We start from the raw sequence: 20,959 nt of genomic DNA on the forward strand, positions 1-20,959 counted from the left end.
CTGTTTGTTTTCTTGGCAGTCCAGGGTACATTCAATACTCTTCTCCAGCACCACAACTCAAAGGCATCAATTCTCCTTCTATCCTCCCTAGTCATTGTCTAGCTCTCTGATGCATAACAAGTGATTGCAAAGACCATAGGCTGTATCAGACGCACCTTAGTCTCCAGAGTGAAACAACATATACTTCCTGTGGTCAAGTACATACAGATTACTTAAATTAGCCAAAGACATTCACTGAGAGAGGAGTTGAATAAATAGCTCATGGACAAGAATCGAGGGGGAAATAATACCTATCTTCCCTTTACTCTTTATTTTTATTTTTTCCAGCTGAATGAGATATTCATTTTATGCCAGATAAAATCTCATTGTTGTTTGAGATACCATCTCACTCCAGCAGCAGTAGGAAGGTTTAACAACAATAAATGTTGAAAGAATGCAGAAAGATTCGAACTACTATTCACTGATGGTGGAATTGTAAAATGATAAAACAGCCTCTGGAAGGCAGTTTGGCATTTCCTTAAAAATGTGAACATAGAAATTTCAGATGACCTAGCTATTCTTCTCCTAGGAATATATCCCAAGGAAATCGGAACTGAGACTCAAACTGAGATGAATACTATGTTCATAGCAGTGTTATTCACAACAGCAAAATAGAAAAAGCCCACTAACGAATGAATGATTAAAAAACTGTTGTACATCCACACAATGGAATACTATGCAGCACTAAGGAACAATTTTGTAAAATACTGTATAACATGGGAGAGTCTAGAAAGTGTTATGCTTAATGAACTAATTCTGTCACATAAGAAAAAAAAACACTGCATAAGACCAGTTTTGTCAAAATAGGAGGCTAACTGAGCAATATGTACATATGTTAAAAAGAAAAAGGGGAGAAGGTGGAAAGAGAAGAGAAGAAAATAACTAGGATAGTAGAGGTTAGTGGGCAGAACAGAGGGTGAAGGAATAGGAAAGATTCCATGAAGACTTGAAAATACTGGTAATACTAGCAATAAGGCAATAGTAAATGATATAAAATGTCATATATAGGAAAGATTGTATAAAACACAATGTATATGAATGAAGCACAACCTATGTGAATAATTGTATGCAAACCAAAGGAAAAAATTGAGGGGAAAATATTTTTAAAAGATACTTGCAATGAATACATAAAAAATTAAAAATGAAAATCAGTATAGTATAGCACTTAATGAAAGATATTCCAATATATTTAATTTTTGTTTAATTACTGTTTAAAATGTAAAAAAACAAGCATACAGCACACCACAGATTGTAGATATTATATTCATTCATTCATCCATTCATTCCATAAGCACACACTAGATACTTTTCCTGTGCTCAGGGCTAGTCCCTAAGTGGGTGCACTTATTTTCTATTCTCACAATCCAATTGTAGACTAGAAGACAAATCTGCCCACCTCCATTTTTACTTTCACATTCTTTCAGTATACTGAACAATTAGAGGCTCCAATCCAGGCGATACATTAGAGAGCTGGACGTTGACAAAGAATGACAGAAGAATTGATGCCTTTGAGTTGTGGCCTTGGAGAAGAATATCGAACATACTGTGGACTGCCAAGAAAACAAACAGGTCTGTCCTTGAAAGGGTGAAAGCAAGCTGCTCCTTGGAAGCAAGGACTTTGAAGCTCTATCTCACCTACTTTGAGCAGATCACCAAGAGGACCAGTCCTTGAAAAAGGACATCATGGTTGAAAGAGTGGAGGGACAGCTCAGGAGAGGAAGATTCAGGATGAGATGGATTGACACAGTAACTGAGGTAATGGCAGCAGGTGTGTCAGAGTGAGACTGGCTCAGGACAGGGCAGGATTCAGAGCTATTGTACATATGCTTTCTATGAGTTTCAGGTGATTCGATGGCACATAACAACAACAAAAAGCCTGCTGAAAATCCTTCAGTGTTTCTCATGTTACCCAGAATAAAATCATACTGATTACCTTGACTTATAAAGTCCTAAGGGATCATGCCTATACCGCTACAATTTAAGCTCTTGCAGTACCATTCAGTGGCCATCTTTCAATCTCTCATCTTCACCTCTGCCTTGTTGTGTCATTCTAAAGCTCTATACATTTCTCCTCTGACTGGAAAATGCACACACAGGCATACACATACACACACTGACATAGACACATAGACACACACACCCCCGCCCCCACATGGCTAGTTCCTTTGAATGTTTCAGGTTTTAACTAAAATATTACCTCCTAAGAGAAGCTTTGCCTGAAACCTGCCAGTAAAATATGCCACTTTACAATTTTTCTTTTATTCCCTATTGGTTAGTTCATAGCATTTGTTGCAATTTGTAATTATGGTTTATTTCTGTTGGTATATTTCTCCCACTAGGTTATACATTCCATAACAGCAGTGACAGGAAGTACATGGCTAGTCAGCATTAATTCTCAATGTAGACTCTAGGAAATTCTTGATAAGAATGGAATGACATTTATAGTAAGAACGTTCAGTAAAATTGAGATAATATGGCTTGAGAAATCCAATGTTCCTAGTAGAATTTTCTTCACTAAGTTTGATGGAATGAAGAAAAGAAGGTTCTTTTTATTATCTTTCTGGATATAAGCAGTATAAAAGTGGCTCTGGCTTTATGCAAGAGCTTTAGGTAGTTAGGGCTTGTTTTCCACAAGGACAAAACATGAATTTCCTTTAAGTAACATAGATAGCTGATTAAGACCTATCACCCCAATCTCTTTCCATTTCCTCCTCTCCCACCACATCCCTCTCCTTACTTACCAAGAACCCACTCAATAATCTACTGTTAAGCAGATTCTGACTCAGATTAGTAAAACACAGACAATTCACAGATATTTTATTTATAGTATTTTTCATACTTATTATTCCCTCTTCCTTAACCTTACATGACTTTTAGTTAATAAGGCTCATTATAAAATAGCATGGATAAAGAGGTTGATTCTAGCATCAGCATTTTTTTTTCACTTAGAGCTGTTTTTATTTCCATTACCAAGATCATCTCCTTTAAAATTTCAGTGTCATTGTGAGGAGGAGTGAGTCTGAATACAGTGACATTAGACTCTGATCTTGAGATTTACATTAGCCATTCTTAAAAGTTACTGTAGTGAACACATCTGTGTACTTATCTTTAAACTTCCACTAAGCCATTATTTTACTGTTTTAACACACTTATAAACTACACACACCCAACACTGCTTGTCCTATATACCAATAATTTTTTATAATGTCACGGCTTGCAAATTTCTGGTAATCACATTTAATTCTAATTCCTGGAAGTAAGTCAATAACACAATTACAATACTTTTTTAAAAAATCAGTTGAGTTAACTAAGGCACTTAGCTCACACAAGGTTGATTCAAGGCACTTGAAAACTTACTTTGCATAATCTCTCTTGACTTTGCATTTCGTTATTTCCAAATCAATGTCACTAGCCTCTAATTTTTTAAAAAAATTATAGAATGAATTTATTATTTCCCTTTGGAGAATTTCTTCATAAAAATTGAGTTGCTTTACTACCTACCTAAATCTCATTAAAGCAGTGGTTGGAAGTTCCAATAACATCTTTCTCTAAGGAGTTGAGGTTTGGCATCTACCTTAGTTGGAGTTGATTCCATTTCTAACTAGTTCGCATGCAAGGGATTTGGAACACATTCTCTTCACAAATTTAATGATGATCTAGACATAAAGCTACATCATATGGTTATTAAGAAAATGAATCATTCATTTAACAAATAAGGGCTCACTATGTGCCAATCATTATGGCAGGCATGGAAGAGAGAGAAATCAACCAAAAGGGAGAACAGGCAGGTTAACATGCAGACTCAATGCAGAGCTATAAGGGAAACATATACAAGGTATAGACAGCCGTGAGACAGAGTTCTGCTTGAAGCAAAACTTTCCAGAGGAGAAAATTTAACTGGAGTTACAAGTAAAAGTAAAAATTTGACTGGTGGGTTTTGTGGGGTTGAACATGAAGGAAATCAGAAGGACTGAGAAGTCTAGGTCCATGGAGACCAATGGAAAACAATTTGTAGGTAAGTACAAACTCCTTGTTTCTGTGACCTCTAAGAATCTTATTTTCACATGTTAGCTTACACTTATTGTTGTTGTGTGCCATCAAGTCACCGGTGACTCAGCAACCCTATGTACAACAGCCCTAAACCCTACTCTGTCCTGTGCCAACCTCATTGTCTCTGATACAAGTACTCCTATTACCCCAATCTCTGAATCAATCCATCTCATCCAGTCTTCCTCTCTTGCACTTTGCCTCCACACTCTCAAGCATGACATCCCTCTCCAAGACTGATCCCGCCTTGCAACATGTCCAAAGTATATCAGACAAAACTTCAGAATCCTTACCTCTAAGGAGCAGCCTGATTTCACCCTCTCTAGGATGAACCTGTTTGTTCTTTTAGTAGTCCATAGTATACTCAATACTCTTCTCCAGTACCACAGCTCAAAGTCATCAATTTTCCTTCTATCATCCCTAGTCATTGTCCAGCTCTCTGATGCATAGCAAGTAATTGCAAAGGCCTGGTTGTATCCAGCAGACGTTAGTATCTAGACAGACATCATTGCTTTTCAGTACTCTGGAGAGATCTCTTACAGCAGACTTTCCCAACGCAATTCATCTTTTAGTTTCCTGGCTGCTGGTGCCAAGAGGGTTGATTTTGGAGCCAAGCAAAGTAAAGTTGTTAACAATCTCATTCCCTTTCCTCTCCTCTCCTCTCCTCTCTTCCCCTCCCCTCCCCTCCCCTCTCCTCTCCTCTCCTCTCTTCCCCTCCCCTCCCCTCCCCTCTCCTCTCCTCTCCTCTCCCCTCCTCTCCGCTCCCCACACCTGACCTCCCCTCCACTCCTTTCCCTTCCTATCCCCTTCCCTCCTCTCTCCTCCCCTCCCTCTCCCCTCTTTCTCTCTCCTGAAGCTGCCTATTGGCCCAGTAATGAGACTATTTTATAGATGTTCCGATTTAATCCATGATAAAAGCTGCAGTCCTTGACCTTCAGCAGTAAGCACTTCAGGTCCTCCTCTGTTTCAGGAAGCACAGCTGTGTCATCTGCATAACACGGATTGTTGATGAGTCTTGCTCCAATCCTGATGCCACATCATAGAGCCCAGCCTCACAGATAATCTGTTCTGCATATAGCTTACATTTAGCCTTTTAAAATTTCAGCTGAATTCTTCTTACGTACTTTCATGGTGCACATCATCTTCATTTCCCTTGTTGTGTCAGAAATGACTCGATTCTCACAACTCTCTTCCTAAAGGCTCCTGTCTTCCTTGCATATCAGGCATCAGTTTCCCTGTGACTCTAGAGCTCTGATTGGGGTCAAGAAAAGTCATCAGTCTGTAACCCACATTTCTTCTCAGTCTAGCAGGAGGAGCACTCCTATCTACATCTTAAGAGATTGCAGAGGTTCGTCTTCATCCAGTATCTCCTGTCCCGATGGTTTTGGGTGAGATATCTGCTATCTTTATCCTGTTGTCTCCCCACCATGTGTGTGTTTTCTCTATCCACTTGAGACTGAGATGCTTGGACCTGTACGTACGTTTACATTTTCCATCAGATTGGGAGAAATTGTGTCCATGAGTGTATAGTCAAGCATTCACTGCCAAAAGTCTGGCAGTTGGAAGGCACCCAGAGACATCTAGATGACAGGGCTGTTGATCTGCTTCCACCAGGACACATCCTTGAAGCCAATGGAGCATTCCACCCTGCACACGTGAGGTCCCCATGCATCAAAATCCACCCAACAGCAATCAACAACAGGTAACATTTTTGAAAATATATTTCTCTGTAATGTATAATCCACTTTCATTATTTTTCATTTCAGGTATATTTTTACTATCTACATGCTCTCTCTGTTTAATGTCTTCTATTTCTCTCATCATGTTTGTTTTCTACCATCTAAAACACATGAAATATATTTTTAATAATTATTTTAACATTGTTGTCAGTGAATTCCCTCTCCTTGTGGATATAAAGCTATAATTTGCTTTTAAACTTGGTGGTATAGACTCAGAACAGCTTTAAGTTTAGGCTAAATTTGTTCCGTTACTGACATGGTAACTCTCTGAGGATTCTAGTTAATGCCCCCGGGTGTTAGAAAGTTGTTCTGCTCCTGCTGATTGGCATGTGGATTATTCCTAATTTGTAAGAGTTTAGAATTAGTAAACCTGCTCAATTTTTATTATTCTTTTTCTCTCTTCAGGTAGCTGCTCTGTGCACTCTCAGGTAAGTATTCAACCCTGTGATTTGCAAGGATCTTTTTGAAGATCTCTGGAACTTTCTCTGAACAGCTCTCACTCCTTCAGTACTTTTAAGAATTTTTGCTCTCTTACTTGTGTCAAGTCATTTCTGAGTCATAGCTGACCTTCCAGTGTGTTTCCAAAGATGCATATCTCCCAGGATGGGGAAGGGGTTGGAGAGTTTGCTTATCTTTATTCCTCAGCCTGCTGGTGAAATCAATCCATCAACACAGGAGCACAGCTTTTGGGTTTACGGAGCAACTGTCTGCAGACTGAGCCTTCGTCCCTCTGAACTTTTTGGCTCTGTCCTCTCAACTCAGCGAGGCTGACAGACTATCAGGGATAGAGGCTCATCTTGACATCCTTCTCTCAGTAACCAGAATCCTGAGCTGCCTTTTGCCTAAATGTTTACAAATTGTTGTTGCAGACATTCTGCGCAGTTTTCCGTTTAAAAGAAGAGTGTAAATGTGCTCTCTTTAACTGTACCATGTCCAGATACAGGTGGAATCCACTAAAGAGTTGGGGTTTTTTAGGAACAAATAACCTGGTAAAATTTGTGAGTTCAATATAATTACTCTAATAGCCAAAAATAGTAATTGAAGGAGAATGAAACTAGAGACCAAAAGCCAGTTAAGAAGCTAATACTTGCAGTAACTGGCAGCCAAAACATAAATTCTTGGCAGTAAGCATTGGCTGGGACAAGAAATATCAAATGTAAGAAATATTTAGAGCAAATGTATCTGATGATTGATTGAACCTGAATAATCAAATTGAATAATGATATTATCAAGGGATAATAAAATAACTTTAAGTGTTTCTAAAACAAGTAATGAATAACTACTGTGTGCCCAGGGTCCTCCTCTTCTCTTGTGTTGACCTTTCACCCTTCCAAACATGATATCCTTCCAGGACTGGCTCCTCCTGGCAACATGCCCAATGTATATGAGACAGAGTTTCAAAATTCTTGCTTTGAAGGAGCAGCTTGGTTTCACCCTCTGCAGACAGACCTCTTTGATCACTAGACAGTCCATGGTATGTTCAATACTCTTCTACAGCACCACAATTCAGAGGCATTGATTCTTCTTCTGTCAACTTTATTCATTGTCCAGCTCTCAAATGCAGAGCAAGCAATTGAAGAAGACCCTGGATGAGATAGATTGACACAGTGACTGTGGCAATGGGGTAAGATGTGTCCAAAATTATGGTACATTCAAACAATAGAATACTATGCAGAACACAGGAATAATGATTTTATAAATTATTACCTAATATGGGAGGGACTGGAGAGGATTATGCTAAGTGTGCTAACTCAGTCTCATAAAGACAAATACTGTATGAGACCATTATTGTAGAATGAGTAGGAAGATCCAAGGAGGAGAAGGGGGGGGGTGTCTTAATCATAGGGTCACACAATTTGATGGGTAGAGGGAGGGATGGATAGAGGAAAGGGGAAAGATCTGGTGTAAAAAACAATGTATATGAACTTTATGAGCTTTGTACGTAAACCAGTACAAAATAAAAAAAATAATAATAATAATTTTAAAAAACCAAAGAAATGGTGAGGTTGACTCAGGATAGGGCAGTGCTCAGAACCATTGTTCAGGTATCTATGAGTCTTGGTCAACTCGACGGTACGTACAAGAACAAAAATAGCTGTGTGCCAACACTGTAGTAGGTTAACAGACTACAAGTACTAGTAAGAGAGTACCTAGGCTAAACGAGTTATTAAATTATAAATATGGAACAATGCAGAATATGCTATAATGAAAAGATAAAATGCTGTACTACACAAACAATGAAGGAATTACATTTGAAGAGAATCAAGGAAACCCTTAGAGATGAAAGATCATATTGAGACAGGCCATGAGAGGTAAGTGGGAGTTTTGCAGGCAAGTGAACAGAAAAAGGACATCCCAAGAAAAGAACGAGAAAAGCAGACTGATTTCCAGGGGAAAGACATTCTGCTATGAATAAAAGGTAGAATATATTGGATAACCAATGTTTATAAAGGGAAGGTGTGATACCAACTCGATGGTATACAAAACAGCAATCTTTTAAAAACAAGATGATTTGTCTCCAAGGATATTGTTTCTATAAATACATGTATATATTGTGTGGAAATATGTTTTGTCAGTGCCCTGGTACTGAAATAAAATCCTACACAGCACAGGAAAAAATATCAATATTTATGCCCACTTCTTTTCCAGGATAGAACAGATACAATCACTTTAAAATATCAACATTCATGGAGTAAAGTAATATTCAGACAATTCATGCACTTGAAAAGAAATAAAAATAAATAGTTGAAATGGCTCTGAGAAACAGCAGCAAAAAATTATATGGCATTTCTTATTTTAAAGTTCCTTTGATGTAGGCGAACTCCATTGGCAATTCTTACTGCACATCAAAATAATATTCTATTTATTTGCCTTCATATCTCTAAATGATGTATTATAGAACTACTTCTTGATAGTTTTAGGCATGTTGTTTTTAACTTTGACTTCATCTACTTGATTTTTCATTTGGAATGCCTGCCTTCAAATCTGCCTGATGTCTTTCACAGCCTCTTTTTAAGGCTTTCCAGAAAACCAGTTAACACATGGTGGCGGGTAGTAATTTACCATGGAGAGTGATAGAGGTACCGGTGGGTGTAACTGCTTCATAAACGGACTTCACTGAGTCACAGTTAATTACTGCCCCACATTTTCCTCCAATACCAAGTGTTTCAAGCCACAGTTCCTGAGACTTTGGGGAGGGAGAGGGGAAGCAGGAATTCCGTATTGTAATGCAAGTTGTTTCTTTGCTTTGCCCCCCACTGTAAGCCCAGCTTTCTTGGGTCTGCTAAGTCACTTGCCATTCATCTTTCTTCTTTCTAGCTTCTTCTAATTGTTATTGTTTCACTCTTTTTTTCTTCATCTTTAAGTTTTATACCTTATTCATAAATATCCTTTACTATCACTGTAGTGGGTCTACAGACAAGGGCTGGGAAATGCATGCATTCAATACATCCTCTTTTCCTGAAAGTTCTCCAGCTCATCCTTTTTTAAAATCTATGTCTGCATTTTATAACATAGATATTTGCTCGACAGTACACATGCATATATAATTTAAAAATAAATGCCTGTGTATCACATTGCTCATTTAATTTTAATTTAATTTTATTTTATTCTAGCTAATGGTGTATGATTATAAAGATCTGAAAAACACTGCTTGGCAATTGTGTAGGTGGAAACCGACATTGAAATAAAAAGCAAGGTATTACCAGCTGAAAAAGTAAAGAGAAAGGAGGTATTTGGAGTTTAAAAGAGAAAGAGAGAAACATGTGAAAGAATTATCTGGGATAATAGGAAAGTTCTTTAACTAGGTAACCACAGCAGGATTCCTTAACCAGACTAAGACTCACTTAAATTTAAGGAGAAAAAAAAAGAGAGAGATCAGTGAGTTGGGGCATCTCATTTTTCTCCAGCCATGTTTCATAGGTCAAGTGTAGGTGAAGAACCAACACTGATTTTTATTTAATAGGGACTGGAATTTTATTAAGAACATTGGTGGTGTGGTGAACTACATGCTGGCCTTCTAATTGAAAGGTTGGCAGTGTAAATCCATTAGCCATTCCGTAGGATAAAGATGGACAGACTACTTCTGTTAAGGTTTACAGCCTCTGAAGCCCAATGAAAGGTCAGAATTGACTGAATGTCACTATAGTTTGGTTTTTAGCTTTTCACCAGGGAATATTGACAGTGGGGCAGAGAGTGAAAAGAGATAGATATACAGGAGGAGTTTAAAGTGTGGTGGTGGGTGATCTCAGTAAATTCACTGTTATCTGTTAGTTGCTTTAGTTAAAAAAAAAAGGACTCATTCTTAATTCCTCTTTTTCTTCATTTCTTATAAGCACTCCATCATCAGGCCCTATGGTCAGGAATCTATCTCCTTTTCTCAGTCTCTTTGGCCATCACCTCAGCCTGGGCATTTCCCTCTTTCTTAGTGCCAGAATCTTAACCATCTAACTTGCTTCCCTGTCTCCATCCTCATCAATCATCAATTCATTCTCCACACAACAACCAGAATAAGATTTTAACATCTTGGGCAGATGATGTAGTATTTGTCTCCAGTCTTCAGTGGCTTCCCCCGTATTTACAGTTTAAGCTGAGTGGTGGCCACAAGGCCGTTGACCTTCTGCTCGCTCCTCCAGCTTCCTTCAGCACAATCTTTTATAGGCTGCTTCTTTGATTCTCAAACACACAAACCCTTTCCTCTACCCAAATGATTACATTATTCTTCCTCCTAGCATGTTCTTCACCTGGCTCTTTAATTGTTCTTCACCTGGCTCTTTAATTGGCGCTTTTGTCTATGCATCCTTCAAGTTTCAGACCAAGTAATTTTCTCAGAGAAGATGTCACAGAATATTGTTTTTGTATGGCATCACCTCATTTCCTTCAGAGCCCTTAAACAACCTGAGTTATCTTTTTCTATATTTCTCACTTGCATCCCACAATTAGGATAAGGGTGAGGCCCTTGTCTCTTTGATTTTTCTTCTTCCTATAAGAGTGGTTGTCAAAGTTACTTGCATTACATTAGTTAATAAAACCATTTGTAGAATGATAGCAGCATGCTAGATTGAGTTACCATTAATACCTAGGTTCTCCAGGGAAAAAAATGTAACAAATCTCCTAAAAATCTTAAAGTAGACTTAAATAATGGCGAACTAGTTCACATATATAAAGTAACTTAATAGTATAAAGACATCAACTGTCTATTATTTTATAAATTCGCTGCAATCCAATCCAAGTGTCAGTTGTAATAGACACAGAGATGATGTGATCCTTCCCTTCCCTCATGGCCATCAACTCTGTAGGACAGAGGAGAACTGCTCGAAGGACGTCCAAGATTGTCATCTTCATAGACTCTGACTGTCACATCTGTCTTTCTCAGAGCAGCTGGGGAGTTCAAACCATCAATGTACCAGATAGCAATCAAGCACTTCACCACTGCACCACTAGGTTTCCTTAGATAAATAAAATAGACTTAAGAATGGACAAAGGAATACTATACATACTATAGAGGGAACTCCTAAAATTCTAGGGAAAAACTGGGGGAAGCATACAAATAAATAATAAACCTGTAACATCAGTAATTAAAGAAAATAAAGAGTGAGATACTACACTATAACCAACAAATGGTGGTGAAAATCACACAACTGGCAATGCTAAGTGCAATTAGGAAACACAAACTTTTTTGTATTTGAGTGTTACCATTGTGAAAAGCCAGCAGGTAAACTAATTACAAGAATCAACAATGGGAAGCAGGAATTAGAGACAACTTGGTTATCCAATAGAGCAAAATACAAGGCGAAGGTTGTGGTACACAACACTGAATATTGCATGTCGTTGTTGTTGTTATGTACCATCAAGTCACCTGCTACTCATAGCAACCCTATTTACAACAGCCCTATACCCTGCTCTATCCTGTGCCAAACTCATTGTCTCTGACACACCTACCCCCCCACCATTACCCCAGTCACTGAATCAATCCATCTCATTGAGGGTCTTCCTCTCCTGTGCTGTCCCTCCACCCTCCAAAGCATGAAATCCCTCTCCAAGGACTGGTCCTCCTTGCAACATGTCCAAAGTATGTCAGATGAAGCTTCAGAATCCTTGCCTCCAAGGAGCAGCCTGGCTTCACCCTCTCCAGGACATACCTGTTTGTTCTCTTAGCAGTCCATGGTATATTCAGCACTCTTTTCCAACACCAGAGCTCAAAGGCATCCATTCTCCTTCTATCATCCCTGGTCATTGTCCAGCTTTCCGATGCATAGCAAGTGATTGCAAAAACCATGACCTGTATCAGGTGCACCTTAGTCTCCAGATTGACATTGTTGCTCTTCCATACTTTAGAGAGGTCTATAGCTACAGACTTTCCCATCGCAATACGTCTTTTAATTTCCTGGCTACTGGTGCCAAACAAACGAAAGCTGTGAAAAATCTCAATCTCTTCACCATCCATCATTTTGCTGCCAATTGGCCCAGTGGTGAAAATTTTGTTTTCTTGATATTGACTCTCAATCCGTACTGAAGGCTGCAGTGCCTGACCTTCCACAGCAAGTACTTCAGGTTCTCCTCAGTTTCAGCAAGCACAGTTGTGTCACCTGCATAACGTAGATTGTTGATGAGTCTTCCTCCAATCCAATTACCTAGCAGTTAGAAACCAATGTAAAATATGGAAGTACAATCATGAGATTTATCTAAGTAAATTTTTTAAAAAATCTATGTGCACACAATGTACACTGCATATTTCCAAAGACAGAGATACATTTTAAAACATCAAGTCACCTGCGACTCAGCAATGTTATGAACAATAGCTCTGAATTGGCCTGAGCCAATCTCACTGTCTCCACCACATTTACCCTTATTACCCCTTACTATGTCCATACATCCATCTCTTCCAGGGTCTTGCACTGTCCATCCACCCTTTGAAGCATGATATCTTTGTCCAAGGACTGGTCCCTCCTGGCAACATGCTCGAAGTATGTTAGATGGAATTTCAAAATCCTTGTCTCTTAGGAACAACCTCATCTCACCCTCTCCAGGACAGACTTGTTTGTTCTCTTGGCAGTCAGTGGTTTGTTTAGTACTCTTCTGCAGCACCACAACTCAAAGGCATCAATTCTTCTGTCATCCTTAGTCATTGTCCAGCTCTCTGATGCATAGAAAGTGATTGAGAAGGCCATGGCCTCAATCAGGCACACTTTAATCTCTTGACTGATATAATTTCTCTTTAGCACTACTCTGAAGATACAGCAGATTTTCCCTAAGCAATTTGTCTTATGATTACCTGATTGCTGGTGCCAAGACTGTTGATTGTGGAAGCAAACAAGTTGAATTTATTAACAGTCTCAATCTCTTCTCCATTTATCATAATGCTGCAAATTGGCCTAGTGGTGAGAATCTTTGATTGTTTAGTGGATCAAGATGGGAAGATAAGAATGGGAAATAGGACAATGGGAAGAAATCTATTTAATTACCAGGGAGTGGCTCAGTGATATCATCTCAACTTTTGCATTTAGGTTTTTCATTCTCCTCCTAAAAAAGCCTAAAAACCAATATAACAACAGTAAAACATGGTACATATAAAGTAGGATAACAGCAGATTCTTTTAGCCTACGTATTTCAACAAAGAGATCTTAGGAAAACTTGTTACCAACCCATTTTCTGGTTAATCAGAGGAATTAACCAGACAACTATAGAATTCTTGAGAGCCGAAATATTTCAATAATTTCGCTCTTCAAATTCCTTTATTAGAGAGCTGGACAATGACTAGAGATGATAAAAGGAGAATTGATGCCTTTGAGCTGTGGTGTTGGAGAAGAGTATTGAATATACCATGGACTGCAAAGAAAACGAACAAGATTGTCCTGGAAAGGGTGAATCCAGGCTGCTCCTTAAAGGCAAGGATTCTGAAGCTTCATCTGACATACTTTGGAAATATTACAAGGAGGGACCGGTTCTTGGAGAAGGACATCATGTTTGGGAGGGTGGAGGGACAGCGCAGAAGAGGAAGACTCTCGATGAGATGGATTGACTCAGTGACTGGAGTAATGGCGGGGGCGGGGGCTGTCAGAGATAGTGAGATTGGCACAGAATAGGGCAGAGTTTAGGGCTGTTGTAAACAGGGTCGCTATGAGTAGCAGGTGACTCGGCGGCACATAACAACAACAACAACATTTGCTTCCTAATCATAACAAATTGATTTGTGTCTATTTTACTTTAGAAAAGTCATCAACAAATAACACTTAAGATTTACTATACCTTGTTTTAATATGTAACAAATAACATTCTTTCTTATGTCTATACTTCCAGAATTACATCCATTTCTCATAGAATATGGATAAAAGTTAGTGCAAATTTGTCTTCTAGTAATACTTAATGTATTTTGAGGCAATTGTTGTCTATAGTCTAATTAGTCACAATCTCTTTCTGTTCTCATGGGTCTTATTTAATAATGTTATTAATCTACTCTAAACTTCATTTCTTGACAACTTTATCAGGGCTGGAAAGCAATACTAACTCCACAATGGTCCTGTGTGTTGCTTATTGAGTGGGAAAACTGTTTCCCTAAGTCCTTAAAAATAGTAACTAGGATCTCAGTAATCTCATCAACTAAATTTCATGATGAGTTGACTAATTCTTTCTTGAGTTACCTGAGCTAATTAAACTTCCCTGTTGCAAAGAGTTCCATTCCTGTGTCATTAAATATTTGTAGGAATGTTGGCACAGGTATACCTTATTCTAATTTAGATTTACTTTAGTAAAAGAAAAGATTCAAAGCCCTTGCAATAATTTAATAGTTTTATGTGCAACTAAAGATGATTTTTATAGCATTTATTGCAAATGGGGATGGACTCAGGTAGCCTTGGTTGCCTAGTTATTAAAATGCATAACTGCTTCTACAACCAAGAGAGGATAAAATAGATGAATGGGACCTTCTAAGAATCAAATACTTATGCACATCCACAGACTTCTCCAACAGAGTAAAAAGGGAATCCACAGACTGGAAAAAAATATTTGGTAATGACATCTCAGATAAAGGACTTATATCTGGAATTTATAAAATACTCGAGTACCACAACAAGATAAAGATAACCCAATTGAAAAATGGGCACAGGATATAAACAGACACTTCACCAAAGAAGACATTCAGATGGCAAACAAACACATGAAGATATGTTCAAAATCCGTAGTTCTTTTTTTTATTAAATTTTATTAGTTTTAATGAACATTTACAGAGATTTTGGGTTTTCATTTATTCATTGTTGCACTGTTTTCTCCACTCTCATCCCCAGTTCGTTCTTCTTCCCCCCCAATGTCTGTTTTAATTGTCCAATTGCCACAGTGCTTGTCTAAGCCAGTTCTTATTAATCTCCATTGTCATTGTGTCCCTTGCCATTCCCTATCACTTCTCCCTGAGAGAGACTTCACCCTGATTCATAAGGAAAAGGGGATGGCGTATTCTCTTAGCTACTTCCTGCTGAAAAGGGACCCTGTGGGTTCAGGGTGAATGTCTTCTCTCACTACTCTAAAGGGCCCCCTTGGCAGTAGGAAACACATAGGCTATTATGGAGATTGATTTTGGAATTTAGATGCACTGTTATCAATTGTGCTTAGCCATACATGTTCACATCCTTGAAGATGTATCATGGAAGTGTTGCAGCCTAGAAGATACAAATTTAACTAACAAGTTAAAAGTGCCTGAGTCAAAAATTGAAAAGCAATAATATTCTGAGTAGAGTTTCTAATAGTGGCACAAATCAAGTTACAGAGGTAAGGTGGTTCCATTGCCATCCTTACTCTAACTTAATTCTTTTTTTTATTTAAATTTGTTATTAATTTCAGTGAAAATTTACAGAGGCTTTCGATTTCCATTCATTCATTGTTGTAGATTTGTCCCCTTCCCAAGGCTCCCCCCCACCAGACATTACCTTCTTGGAAAAGTAAAAGAAAAGATTCTTTCATTATTTTACAAACCCTTCCCCAGGTCCACTCCACCATGTAGCCATTGCTCTAGACTCCTGTCATGACCGAAATACCTAATCACATATCTCTTTTAAACAGTTTTCTCCCTTCTCTGTTTCAGAGCAGCATACATTATTGAACCCATCTTACTCAGTCTCTCCCCAACCCCAAGGACAGAGAGATGCAAATCGAAATAACTATGAGATATTATCTCACCCCAGTAAGAACAACCAAATTCAACAAAGCAGCAAACAACAAATATGACGAGGTTGCAACCCATATTTATTGTTTGTGGGAGTGTAAAAAAGTTGCAAATAGAAATAACATTTGACCCAGCAATTTCACAACTGGGAATATACCCCAAAGAAACCATAACTGACATCCAAGCAGATATATGCACTCCCGTGTTAGTTGTGGCTTTGTTCATGATAGCAAAGAGTTGGAAACAACCTAACTGCCCATCAACAAATGAATGGATAGAGAAGCTGTGGTATATTCACACAATGGAATACTACGGTATATTGAAAAACAAGCAACTCATGCAATATTATTCAAAATGGGTGACCCTGAAGAATATTATGCTGAGTGAAGTATCTCAGTCACAAAAGGACAAATACTGCATAGTGCCGCTGTTGTAACATGGGACTGACATTGGGGCTGAGGGAAGACTGACAAAGATGGAATAAATTATGTATACTGCATTGAAACTAATGAGGGAGAGTACTGTTTAAAAGGGATATATGATTAGGTATTATTGTCATGACAGGAGTCCAGAATGAAGGCTGCATAGTGGAGTGGACTTGGGTGGGGGCCATTGTATACCAATGAAAAAATTTTTCTTTTACTCTTCAAATAGAAGAGTAAACTTTGGGGGGAGGTTGCAACAATGAATGAATGGAAATCCAAGGTCTCTGTAAACTTTAATTAAAATTAATTTAAAAAGTGAATTAAAAATGCATAACTGCTAACCTAAAGATCAATGGTTCAAATCCACCACCATCTGTAGCATAAATGTGAAACAGTCTGCTGGCACCCATAAAAATTTACAATCACCGATACCCAATGGAGAAGTTCTACTTTGTCCTGTAGTATTGCAGTGAGTCAGAATCAAGTCAACAGCAGTGGGTTTTGGAGTTAAGTGTTAGTTGATTCAATCATTTCCAAGTGTTAAAGGGCAAATAGTAGCTGTTTGTAAAGAAGCTCAGATGGTGCAATAGTATGTTATATATCAGGCTGCTAACCAAAAGTTTAGCATTTTAAATATGCCAGCTGTTCCAGGGGGTAAAGATAGGTAGTCTCCTTGCATTGAGATTTACAGCCTCACATACCTGATGGAAGGTTGTCAGGAGTCAGCATTGATTTAATGGCAGTGGGATTTTAGTGGAAGGAATTGTTCACAAACTGGATGTTTGTAAACCCAAGGACTGCTTGTATTTTTCTTGATACATACTGTCAAGTCTTCAATATGAACTGAAATTCAACATCAAGGAAACAAAGATTCTCACCACTGGGCCAATTGGTAACATCATAACAGATGGAGAAGACTGAAGTTGTTAACAATTACAGCTTGCTTGGCTCCACAACTAACACTCTTGGCAGTCAGAAAATCAAAAGACAAATTGCTTTAGGTAAATCTGCTGTCAGGGACCTCTCCAGAGTACGGAGAAGCAATGATGCCAGTCTAGAGACTCAGATGTGCCTGATCTAGGCCATGGTCTTTGCAATTACTTGCTATGCATCAGAGAGCTGGAAGAATTGATCCCTTTGAGCTAGAAATGAGTCCTGAACATATACTATGGACCACAAAGAAAGGTCTGTCTTAGAGAAGGTGAAACCAAGTGTTTCCTTGGAGGCTAGGATTTTGAAGCTCCGTCTCACATACTTTGGGCATGTGGCCAGCAGAGACTGATCCTTGGAGAAGGACATCTGCTCGGAAGGGTGGAGGACAGTGCAGGAGAAGACTGCGTATGAGATAGATTAATAAAGTGTCTGCGGCAAGGAGTGTAGGTGTGTCGGTGAGACTGGTTCAGGACAGGGCAGGCTTCAGAGCTGTCATTCATAGGGTCACAAGCGACTGGGTGGCACAAAACAACAACAACAACACACTGTTTAAATCTTGCACTGAAGAAGTCAATATAGAAAATTATCAAAGATCGTAGCGAACCCTGGGGAAGGAGGCAGGTGGCCACCCTCCTCTGGCCACGCACCCCTAGGAACCAGAGGGCTGGAAATTGGTGTGTTACCCTGCCTCAGAGAACAAGCTCATCTATTGCATGCCTGGCCTGAGTTGCTGCCTTTAGAAACAAAGGAAGGTCAATAGACTATCATCTACAGCACAACATGGAATTTCCAGAGAGGCCTTATTTCAAAACTTCATAAAGAATCAGAACCACATGGAATTCTTCTAGGGAGATTGAACAGGTCTGAGTTTTGGGGAACGATAATGTGTGACCAGCCCCAAACTAACACCAAGGAGGTCAAGTGGCAGGAGGTCTTGTAAGAGCAACAGCCCTGCCCTGATAATTATGTGGATTGGCAGTTCCTGAAAGAGCTTCGGAAAAATATCTCTGCCCAGAAATACCATTATTGGGCTGTCGTGTTTGAGTCCTGCATGGTGATTCAGTAGTTGTGCAGTGCGTGTGTGTTTGTGGTTATCTGGTGGTATATGGACTAGGGTCTTCTGGCCCCTCAGTGGCTTTTAGGGACCAGCCTAGCTTCCTCACTGGATATGTTTTGTTTAATCTCACTGATGGAGGCAAAAGGGCGCAAAAAGAGCGGGCTGACCCGGTGGGCAGACCTGAAGAGAGCTCTGGTTTTCATCACTTTTACTTATGGCTTCTCACCAGTGCTGAAGACTCTGACAGAGTCTGTCAGCACTGACACCATCTGCACCATGTCGGTCTTCATGCTGCTAGGCCACCTCATCTTTTTCGACTATGGTCCCAACATTGCCATTGTATCCAGCACACTGTCCTTAAACATGGCCATCTTTGCCTGGCCTCACGCCTGCCCTGGTCCTTACCTGCCTTCATCATCGTGACATTTGTCATCCAGATCTTTGCCCTGTGGCAGAAGAAGCTAAAGGAACAGACTCCTCACTGCTCTGTGGGAGTCACACTGCTTTTTGAGTTTTCAGCTTTGGGAGGCTTGCTGTTTGGGATCCATACTGTTCACCCTTCTGCTTGTTTCCATCTCGTGCCTTTGCCCTTTCTACCTCATTCGCCTAAAGCTTTTTAAAGAAAACATTCATGGGCCTTGGGATGAAGCAGATATCAAAGAAGATTTATCCAGGTTCCTCAGCTAATTCAGGGATCCCTGAAGCTGATAAATTAGACTCCTAATTAGTATAAGCTCTGAAGACAGTTCCACTTTGGAAGTGCATGCTTATGTGGGTGGAAGAGCAGAGATTAAAAGAAAACCAAAGGCTGAGATGGTGAAAGCCTTCATCTTTTTATATTATTTTGTGGGTGATGAAGCTTTATGAAGACCTCAAATTGTTGCCCTGAATTTATTCACAGTAACAAGTGAAGTGATGTGGCTTCTATTTATTAAAGAAAATAATACCTTTTAAAAAAAGAAAGAAAATTATCAAAGAAAAAACTAAGTTGAGCCTGAGGTACAATATGAAAATCAAACATGAACCATTGTTGTTGTTGTCATGCGCCATTGCAAACACAACTCATAGCAATCCTATGAACGACAGATCTGAGCCCTGTCCTATACTGTGTCATCTTTGGCATCTCTGACAAATTTTAGCCTACTGATGGATTTTTTTTTTTAAAAAAAAGATGACCGTTTAAATGATAACTTAAAAAAATTTGTTATATTTATTTGCATCAAAGAAACATTCCCAGTTACCAAAAAAAAAAAAAAAAAGAAACTCAAACAAGTTTTAGATCAAATAGTAGTGTTTAATAAACACTATTAGAAAATAAGGAGATAAATTGTCTCGGGGTTATTTTATGTTCTATGTTTTTTAGACTTTCTGATTTATTAAAATGACATAGAAATAGTAAATACCTCTCAGTCACAAAGGATGACCTAAGAAGAATTGATAATGCCTTTGAGTTGTGGTGTCGGAGAAGAGTACTGAATACCAAAAAACAAACAAATCTGTCTTGGAGAAAGTTCAAACAGGGTGTTCGTTGGAAAGTAAAGGTGTTGAAACAAACTTTTGGGCATATTGTTAGGAGGGGCCAGTCTTTGGAGAAGGACAGCATGCTTGGAAAGGAGGAGGGTCAGCAAAAGAGAGGAAGAACACTCAACAAGATAGATCTATACAATGACTGTAACAACTGGCTCAAGTATATTGGAAATGGTGAGCATGACACAAGATAGGACAAGGTTCAGATGAATTGTCATAAGATCACTATGATGATGAGTTATTCATAGGGTCACTATGATCCCCAGCTGATTCGACTGAATATAATAACAGCAACCCCTCTACAAATTGTAAGGCACTCTGATGGCATAGTGTATTAAGTGTTGTGCCAGTTGAAAGATTGTGCCAATCCACCAGCTACTCTACAGGAAAAAAGATGAGCAGTCTCCTCCTGTAAAGATTTATAGTCTCTGAAACTTGAGAAGGGCTTGCAAAGATTCAGGGAATTTGGCAGTGCATAGCAGGAATATATATAATAATATTGTGAACTACAGAACCATCTGTGCTCTGAAGTACTATAATTCACCAGGCTTACTGCTGTCAAGTCAATTCTGACATTACATTCCCAAGACTGTAAATCTTTACATAAAGATTCTACCCATCCCTCTCCCACAGATCAGCTGGTGGATTAGAAACACTAGTAGGGTTCCTTAAGGGCACTATAAACAAACAAACAAATGTTGCGGAATGTTGGAGAGGAAGGGGTCCTCTGGCCAGGACAGATCACCTGAGCTCTGAATAAGCGCAAGGCTCCCAACAGCCTTCAATAAGGGATAGAGAAAGCTCTCCTGTGTTTGGTTTTACTGGCATAAGAAAGCTTGTCACCTGGGAAGACGGCTGCCGTGTCTGTGAAGCTGGGAGTGGTCCAAATGAGGCTAAGGTTCTCCTGACCAATCCACATGTCCCACATCTCTAAGCCCACCCTATTCTATCTTCCTTGTTATATAAGTTTATGTAAGTACACAGAAAATATGAACACATACACAAACAATTGTACATAATCTCAATGAAATTGAGCTGG

The 20,959-nt window shown here is 39.0% G+C and overlaps 1 pseudogene; it reads left to right on the plus strand.

Annotated features, from left to right (window-relative positions):
- Positions 1-18,219: 18,219 nt before the first annotated feature.
- LOC102865747 lies at positions 18,220-19,080 on the plus strand (annotated as a pseudogene).
- Positions 19,081-20,959: the final 1,879 nt, after the last annotated feature.

The sequence above is a fragment of the Elephantulus edwardii genome, unplaced genomic scaffold (genome assembly GCF_000299155.1).
Source record: "Elephantulus edwardii isolate Elephantulus edwardi_28Jun2011 unplaced genomic scaffold, EleEdw1.0 scaffold00229, whole genome shotgun sequence".
In the NCBI taxonomy this organism is placed as follows: Eukaryota; Metazoa; Chordata; class Mammalia; order Macroscelidea; family Macroscelididae; genus Elephantulus; species Elephantulus edwardii.